The sequence below is a fragment of the Sceloporus occidentalis genome, unplaced genomic scaffold, assembly GCF_023333645.1.
Source record: "Sceloporus occidentalis isolate IW3139 unplaced genomic scaffold, rSceOcc1.0.p SCAF_45, whole genome shotgun sequence".
NCBI classification, from domain to species: domain Eukaryota; kingdom Metazoa; phylum Chordata; class Lepidosauria; order Squamata; family Phrynosomatidae; genus Sceloporus; species Sceloporus occidentalis.
This window is the reverse complement of record NW_028317025.1, coordinates 97106-106522: the sequence shown is the minus strand read 5'-3', so window position 1 is coordinate 106522 and position 9417 is coordinate 97106. Positions and strand designations below refer to the sequence as shown.

The 9417-nt window shown below is 39.1% G+C and overlaps 1 pseudogene across 1 annotated transcript in view; it reads right to left on the bottom strand.

Annotated features, from left to right (window-relative positions):
* Positions 1-4737: 4737 nt before the first annotated feature.
* LOC149289398 (tropomyosin alpha-1 chain-like) overlaps positions 4738-9417 on the bottom strand; it is a 36528-nt pseudogene continuing 31848 nt past the window's right edge. The window contains exons 3-9 of the transcript XR_016277342.1: positions 8465-8609; positions 7852-7958; positions 7101-7171; positions 6346-6421; positions 5447-5509; positions 5280-5349; positions 4738-4820 (exon numbers count right to left, since the gene is read on the bottom strand). The product of XR_016277342.1 is annotated as a tropomyosin alpha-1 chain-like (transcript). The remainder of the gene's footprint in view (positions 4821-5279; positions 5350-5446; positions 5510-6345; positions 6422-7100; positions 7172-7851; positions 7959-8464; positions 8610-9417) is intronic.

Here is a 9417-nt window from a genome sequence, read left to right as displayed (position 1 = left end):
TAACAAGTAATAATAAAGTTTGCACATTATTATCATTTGTTTATTAGAACAAAATGAAATGCAAAACTATATTTCTGTATACAGTATTCTATATCTTAAAACAAAATTTTAAAAAAATTGGCCCCGTAATGGCTACCCACAAAAAAAATAAAATCAGCTGATGAAAATTCAACAGAGGAGTGTCTTCTAGTACATTCAAAAACACACAAGCCCCTTTTCATTTTGAGATGGCCAATTCGATAATCTTTCTTCGAGCCACAGCAAAGATGACAGGTCTCATGTGTTTTTAGCCTGGCACAGGAAAAAATCATTTTGATAAATGCCAACTTTAATAAATCAGTTATTAACATTCACATGCTAAATTCCTGTGATGTGGAGCATTACCTCATGCCTTTCCGCTCTATTAATATCATGTGTGAAGACAGATAAGCTGAATCATCTGCTTAGAGCGCATACCATTTATGGAAATCTTTGAAACAACATGATAAGAAAAATAAGCATTTACAGGTATTGGTCTATAGTTCAATATACGATTAAGACTACTTTGGACTGTAGCTCAAAAAATACATGTAAGCAGAAGCGAAAGTGCTGTACTTTTCAGAACAATTAACACAAAGTAACGATTAAGTACGTCCCGCAACTAATGTTAATTGTTTTCTGTGATATACACATATCCATACAACAGGCAGGCCAGCAAGAAAAGTTCACCATTGCCTTATGTGTGAGTATGCGCTAGCACTCATAGTCATTCAGACTTGGGGACAAATTAGGTGAAATAGAGAAGAGCACTCCTTTGACGAAAAACATAGAAAGTGATAACCATTCGCAGGGCCGGCCCAAGGCAAAATGCCGCCTGGGGCGAATTGTAAAATGCTGCCCCCCCCCTTATCTACCCTTCCTCTCCCTCCGTCCTTGCCGCCCCCCCTTATCTACCCTTCCTCTCCCTCCGTCCCTGCCGCCCCCCCCCCCTTCTTGTACTTACCTTTCAGCAGTCCTGCGGCGAGTCTCCCTGTTCGGTCTCGGTGCCGGCTTGTAATGCTGAGCGCCGGAAATCTTCCGGCACTCAGCATTACAAGCCAGCACCGAGACCGAACAGGGAGACTCGCCGCAGAGGAGAGAGCGAGGGGCGCCAAGCGGTACTGACAGCGGCGCCCCTTTCTCTCTCTTTCGCTTTAAAAAAAAAAAAAAGGGCTTGGGGCGGCGAAGTGCCGCCTGGAGCGGTTGCCCCACTCGGCTCCATTGTCGGGCCGGCCCTGACCATTCGTCCCATCTAGTATGTCCAACCTCTGGCCATATCTTATATCTAGCTTAGCCTTATGGCTATGCCATGCTTGCTTTAACTCCTTCACCGTATTAATCTCTACCACTTCTGCAGGAAGACTATTCTATGCACCCACTACACTTTCAGAGAAGTAATTGTGACAGGACGCCTACTCCTGCGAGGACACCAGCGGTTAACCCCTTTAGCTCCAGACAGAACCAGCATTGTTGAGAGAAGGGAGATGCTGCTGCATTGGCGCTGTGGCTAGCCATGAAAGTACAGTTAGTTATAACAGCAGCCCACCCCAAGCATCAGACAGCCCCAATGTTTTGGGGAAAACAGGACTCCGTTTTATTGAAAACACACCAGTATTTAAACAGTACAAGGGGGTAATTTACATACAATAGACACAGCAAACCACGCGTAGTTCTGCATCAGGGCCTCCTTTATACGCAGCTCAGCATTTGCACTCAGCCCAGTAGGGGGTCACTATTGTAGTCTGTGGGGAGGATGGTAAACACGGGCGTTTCCTGACTTCTGTCTGAAACCTGCTGGATATCAGATCCTGGTGCAAATACTGGTCATGGAGGTCTGTCCTGTAAGTCCGGACCCAATGGAGAGTAAAACACTGCACATATACCCCCTCTCAAAATGCAGGCGCCCCAAATGTGCATCCGAGCTCCACAGTCCTCAGTCTCTCTGGTAATTGGGGAAATGTGGCACTCCGTACGAGGGGGAAGTAGTTCCAATGGATCCCCTGTACCCACCTCCCCAAAAACAGAACCCCTTCCAAGGCCAGGGCCCAAAGTCTGTAGAGAGGAGCCCAGGCCATGGAGCCTTCCGTGACAGTAATAGTGCGTCATATTACTGTTAAATTATTGCCTCTCTATCTTAAGGCCATGTCCTCTTGTTATGGTAGTATTTCTCCTTTTAAATAAACTATCTTCCTTTATCATGTTGACTCCCTTTAAGTATTTAAATGTTTCTATCATATCCCCAGTCACATCTTTCTTCCAGGCTATATATGTTAAGATCTTTTAACCTTTCTGGGTAAATTACCGTATATCCTGTAGTCCATGAACCATCTTAGTAGCCCTTCTCTGAACTTTCTCCAAAGTATGTAGATCTTCTTGAGTGTCCTGTACTGTACACAATACAAGCGAGGTCTAACCAGTGCTCTGTACAACATGAACCCATCCCTCTTATCTGTATCCCCAGGTCACCTTGTCTTTAGTTTCTCAAAATCTATCTAGGTTATTTCATGGCTTTTTACAGAAATCATTTTATATGCGAGTGAGGGGGGCATAGCAAATTGACATTAACATAACTCCTGATTGTGTTTCAGGAAAATGTTTAGTTAAATAATGACTTTAGGTACATAATTTATGCAAACAAGGTCCACAATCAAGATACAGCAAGGTGTCACATCTCTATAGTATAACCATTGTTCCTTAACCTTAATTTGGTACTCTGCCTAGAGGCATATTGAATATACTAAGTTTGTGGGCCCCCATCCCTCGCCATTCCATGGACCCATTACCTCCCCTCAGCTATTTCTTTGCTCAGTTGCTCTCATTCTTTTCCTACAATCCCAACCTCTAAAGCTCCCCACAGATCTTCAGTTTGTCTCAACACAAGCAAGACAACCACTTACCTGTGACAAATCTTACCACACGAAATAATGATCAACCAAGTCATTTGTGAGGATATCTAGCAAACCAACTAATGTGTTGGGGTAATCCTCGGATAGAAGAGAGGTTCCTGTGGTAATATATTGCACAAGTTCTAGTGATAGCACCTTTTCATCAAGAAGTCTCACAGCACAAGTTTGATACTGTAGCAATAAATCAATGCATAATTAGAGTTGCCAATTGACACTAGTGTGTACAATTAATACACGTTTAAAATGCAGCTTAAAAACCCGACACACAGCTGGGCTGCATGTGTTAAATGTGATCTACATTACATAAAAATGATAGATCTGGCACCCCTGGCAATATTTAGTTTGATCTTGCTATCTATCATTTTAACTTACGTATTATACTAGCTGTATTTCCACCAATGGATGAAGCATTAGAAGTTAAAAGCACGAGCATATTACTAAATAGTTCAATTTGTACAACTTTTGACAGTACTTGTTTGTGCCTCTATATTCACATGGATTCAAGATATGCTGCTGTAAAGATGCTGAAAAAGTGAGCTGGAGACTATGGAGGAAATGAAAATAAAAAAAAAGTGTTACCTTGTAGGTAAACAACTACACCAAGCCAAACCCAGGAAGTACGCTTTCCCAGGTATTCTAAGAATGGAATAATAAAAGAACCCCCCCCCCCAATAAATCCCACTTAAAAAAAACTTTGATATTACAATTTGTAACATTTAATGCGAGCTTTTGACATTAAAGAATGATTGAGAGATACCATAATACCCAAAAATGACATTTCTGTTCCGATGCATTTAGCACATCTAATCTATATATAACTATATCTGTATAATGTGATAGAAAAGTATCTATATTGCCCTGTGAGCGATAAAAAGCTTGGTACAAACATCAGTACCAAAAAGGGCTATTTATTATGTATTTGCTGTGTATTGCCCATCACATAAAAGTAAACAGAAAAATATATTCTATCTATACCTTTCAAGAAAACAACAATGTTCACTACAGCATAGATATTTCCCAGTTTGATTTTATTGATAGAATTAAAAAAAAAAAAAAATCCTATAGCTTTGACATTTTATACCAATACTTTGTGGTCCTGTAACAGAATAACATAAGACAAAGACAGTACAACACGTGACGATTCTAGAACTGAATTTACACTGGGACTTTAGTATATAAAAAAAAAAAAAAAAAAAAAGTGTACAAAGAACCAATGTAAAACATGATTTCTGGACTTGTAAAAAGGTCTCTTAAAAATAAAATATTTGGTCACGTTCATTTTTTGCTCCCTTGGAATGTTATAAGATTACATGCGAGAATGTAGAAAAGGAGGGAATGGTTTTGGGTGTGTGGAGTCATCATGTTCCATTATAAACTGTTCAGTTCCTGTAGTGTCTGGTCGAGAACTTGATGCATTCCCAAGTTTTCTTCTTTGGCATTTGCCAACTTATCTACAAGAAACATTGTAAAACATTGTGAAACACTAAAACTTCTCATGCCCACAGTTTGTTTATGCCCCCCCCCCCATGATAAAAGAAAATATCTAGCCTGTCTAACATCAGAACATACAGGTGTCGAATCATGTGGGATGCACTATAGATTTCACATGATAGGCCTACCTATCATTCAATTCAACTCAGTACACTCACACATGCTCTTTGTGATAACAGAAAAAAGTGAAGAAATGGAGAAAGGTGCAAAGAAGTTTTTATTTGTCAGAAAATTTATAGAAGTGCAGCAAGAGACAAACAGATCAGAAATTGGCAGGAGAGAATGAAAAAGACCAAACACGACTTGGAACCACTGGGATGGTTTACAAAGAGGTCATATCATTGAGAGCATGGTCAAGCTCCTCGCTGATAGCTTTGTATTTCAGCTTCTGTGCATACAACTCATCTAGCAGACAGAAGAGGCACGCATGGGTCGGAGAGGAGAGAAGAGCCAAGTAAGCATGAAGAAAGGGAAGAATGTGCAAAAAAAGAAATAAATATTTATTTAGAGTGTATAGTGAAGAGACTGACAACGTAAACACCATCTTACAATACAAAACAAACAAAAACGTAAGCATTTGTGCAAGACGGTACACTTACAAGGGGTTACTATGAATTGTTTCAATTGTTTGAGTGACATTCAGGTTTTTTTTCTCCACTACTCCTGCCTTCAACAAAACAAGCTTTTGCAGAAGTAGATCAAGATTGAATGGTCGATTAGCTAAGAGGTTCCCAGTATGCCAGCTGATTACCAGGTCTCTGGGGCAGTGTTTGATCTTTGGGGGCTGTAGTTTTAGCCAGCACTGCATTTTTTGGTGTTCGAATTATATTTTAAAAAAAAAACAAAAAAAAACCTTAATTTTACCTTCCAGGTCATCAATAGTCTTTTCTAGTTTGGCAACTGTTCTTTCTGCAAACTCGGCCCTTGTTTCAGCCTGGAACAAACAAACAAAGGAATTTGACATTGTTTTGAACAGATTGCAAGAGCCACTGTAGCTTTCCCATTGAATAGAAATTAGCTATATTACTCACCTCTTTCAGTTTGTCTGTTAAAATCTTAATTTCTTCTTCATATTTATCTTCTTTTTCAGAATACTTTAAAATTAAAAAAAAAGTATAAATTACACAATTGAAGATTTTTGTTAAAACTCAAATGCTAGTAACGCAACTTATTGATTAGAAATGGAGTGCACAATTTATCTTTTCTCTGTTTCACCAAATAGAGTTTAATAAACAGAATTTATATTTCCCCTAAAAAGCGCAGATCATCCATTATTGTGGCTTAAAAAAAAAGTTAATTTCATTACTACACCAACGGTTCTCTTGGTAACAGCTGTTGTACGGCTAGCATTTACATATGAATTCCTTAAATCTAACAGAAAATATACTGAATATGAAAACATGAAATGGCTGAAAGATTTTTGTTTAAACTTACAATAGTTTACTGAAATGTGCTCCCCCTCCTTGTGTCTAAATTATTTATGTTATGTAGATGCCTGGTAATCTGATACCAATACAGCATGCTCCTATTGCAACATAGCCACTGGTTGTTTGATATGTGGAACAAATGTTCTAAATCTTCACAACAGTGAGGGAAAATAATGAATTGTTTAATCCAAGTCTTTTAAATAGGCTTGAATACAGTGGAAAAAAAGAAAAAGAAAAAAAAAAAGGTTTGTTTCAATCCACCTATCAAGATTCCTAAAGTAGGAAACAAAATGAAGTACCAGATATTTTACAGTAAATAAAATGTATGTTTAAAATGCAGCACAAGCTGGAAGGGCAAATATGCCATTAGGATATCAGCTCCCACCCACCCTTCCTTTTTAAACAGATGCCAACAATGACTACAGGAAACATAATGCGACGCTGTTAACTTCAGAGTGACTGATAAATGAGGAGTGTTCCGTTACCGCACGTTTCCCACTTACCTTCTCGGATTGAGCCTCGAGAGATTTCAAGTTGTTGGTCACATTTTTCAGTTCTTCCTCCAAATCGCTGCATTTGCTGCAGTAAAATATGACAACATGTGTAAATGAGATTAGCGGCCACAAACAGGCAGCCGCACGCTTTCATAAAAAAGCTACTAAGAGGCAGAACAAAGACTATCGTGGTCCCCCCCCCCCCTTCTCACTTTCCTTGGCAAATCACCATGTCAGCAAGCCAGATTTAAAGGCCAAATCTGCTCAATCATATGTGCCAAATCAACAGCTTCCTTACGCATTATGTTCTTGAGATTTGCCAAGTTAGATGCCATAAAGTTACAATGGAGCAGATAATAAGCATGATTTTTAACAGTGAAGTCTTCACAGAACAACATGCTAGAGGTTACACAAATGTAGAACTGTTAAATCATTTGAAAAGTTTAATAGGTATAGTTATGCTGATTTGCTTAGGTGGACTATTACTATGCACATGATATAGAAAGGTAGGGGAATGTGCTTAAAGCAATAGCCATGTAAAGCTGTATTAATGCCGTTATAAAGGACATGAAGACTGGTTCTAAAGAAAGCTAATCTTTGGGCAGATAAGAATCATTTGGTACATCTTGAAAAACAGGCAGACTAGATGTTTAAAAACCCCATCAATCCTTGGTCAGGCCCTTTAGTGAGTATAACTTTAAGTCTATCCAATCAGTGTTTAAATCTTTAAGACATTATTATTAAATATAAGTTTTTAGTCTTACAGTTCGGACACTTCTGCACGCTCCTCTGCTCTCTCAAGCTCTCCCTCCAGAATGACCAGCTTCCGAGCAACCTTGAACAGAAACCAGTGCATGTTAATATAAAACAGAGGAAACAGATAACATTTCATTGAACAGAGATCAGACTGGCCCCAAGGTAACTGCATCAACAGCAGGCGGTACAATAGCACCCAATAAATTTAAATAATGGATGAGGAAAAGCACTGTCATCATGATAGCCTTGTCACCACATGACAATACACATGACTCATGTTGAACACACTAAAAACCTTGCCACATCTGCTAAGGCAATTGTATAGTTTTCACAAAGTGACCTATCCTAAGAAGCATTAAGTTATCAATGCTGTCAAACAAGTCACAAAGCAGTTTAAAGAAAAAAAAAAAAAAGTTCTCGGGAGGATTTCATCAGTAAAATGAAGTTACACATTTCCATCATCACATAATATATATTGTTTCTTCTCTTATGTTTACAGGGGTACAGTTACTAGTGCATTGTCTGAATGGTGGTCATGTTTTTGTATGGGTCCCAGCCCGTCTACACATAAACACTACTTCTACTGGAATGTCAATAGTTGATTGACCTCTGACCTCTCCTGGTAATCCCCAATCCTACTTTAAAAGGAGAAAGAGCTTAAGCATTCTATAGACACAGCCTCTGCTGGCAGGAGCATTACTAATCAATCCAACAATCCCTAGGATAACTAATTGTAGCCGGTACAATTCCTTTGCTTACCTCTTCATATTTGCGATCAGCTTCCTCTGCAATGTGTTTGGCTTCTTTCAGCTGCATCTCTTGAATCTCCATTTTCTCTTCATCTTTCATTGCTCTGTTTTCTATGACTTCATACCTCTAACATGAAAAAGCAAATACAATGCATTTTTACTATGTAAAAAGTGAATAAAACCATTAAAAAGCCTAGTGCGAGGTAGACAACAAGAAAAGGAAAACCAAAATAAAACACACACGCAAAACAGTTAATGTTGGTGGGGGGTATTCATTTCAAGGCAGCCACAATGACAGAATGGAGTGTGCAGAGGGTGTGCAGTAACATCAACAAAAAGGTTTGGGTGCATGCTAATGTGACCATCACTCAAAGGTTTCCTACATTAAAAATATTTTCATTCTAAATTAAATTATGCCTGATTGAGCCAAATAAAGATAACCAATGTGAATGCCCCCAAGGGAAGAGAGAGGAAAAAAAAGGTAATTAGAACCATGTGCTTGCTGAAGGGTTCAAAGAACGACATATATATATATATATATATATATATATATAAAAAAAAAAAAAAAAAAAAGCAGGAACTTCCCACAGCCAACTGTAACAGGGAAGCTGGATTGTAACCACAGCTTATTTACCTCTCGCTCTCATCAGCAGCTTTCTCTGCTTCCTCCAGTTTCTGCAGGGCGGTGGCAAGACGTTCCTGAGCTCTGTCCAATTCTTCTTCCACAAGCTGAATACGGCGGTTTAACGCAGCAACTTCTCCTTCAGCCTGAAAAAGATGAAACGTTTGTGCCCAGAAATATACATTGTACCCATTTATGGTACTGCCTACGTGACAAATGGACAATATAGCAACTCCTATGTTGCTGTACAAGTTCCAGCATTGTCACTATAAAGGTTCTTACAAATTGCTTTAAACGCACACGCACACACACACACATCATATAATAAACTTCTATTGCAACAAAGGTCAAAACCTTGCAACATAAATAGCGGTCAGTTAGCGCTGCTGACCACACATTTGCCAAGGCCGTTCCCTGTGCCATCAGTGGAGCTCTGCAAGTAACATTGGGACTCCCTTTCTCAAATAAATAAATAAAAGATTGGAAATCTGATTTCCTGCTCTTACTTATAAGTGTTTCTGTGTTTGGCTGTACATCTGACATTGGTCAGCTTGTGAAAGCACTGTATGTAGATGTACATATATGCAATCCACAGAAATCAAGGGGGTAACATCCAGCTAGTAGCTAGTCCTCCCTCCCAGCGAGACCGGCAGCAACACAATAAATGCATGGATTAATTCGCTGGAATTACATTATTGTCGTTTCACTAGATTGTTGTAGACCTCGGTTTAGAAAAGTGGTAAAATCAAAACGGCTAAACAATAATTAAGAGCCTGTGCGCAACAGAAGGTCGCAGAAGATTCCCAAGTGCCTTTTGGAATGTCGTATGTAAAAAGGAGAGGGAGGTATGGATTAGAACATATGGAGTCATGTGAACTCCACCTTTTCCTTCATACACACGTGACCTTATTGAGAAGGTCTGTCCTTATATGGAGAAATCACTAGTGGCAGAGA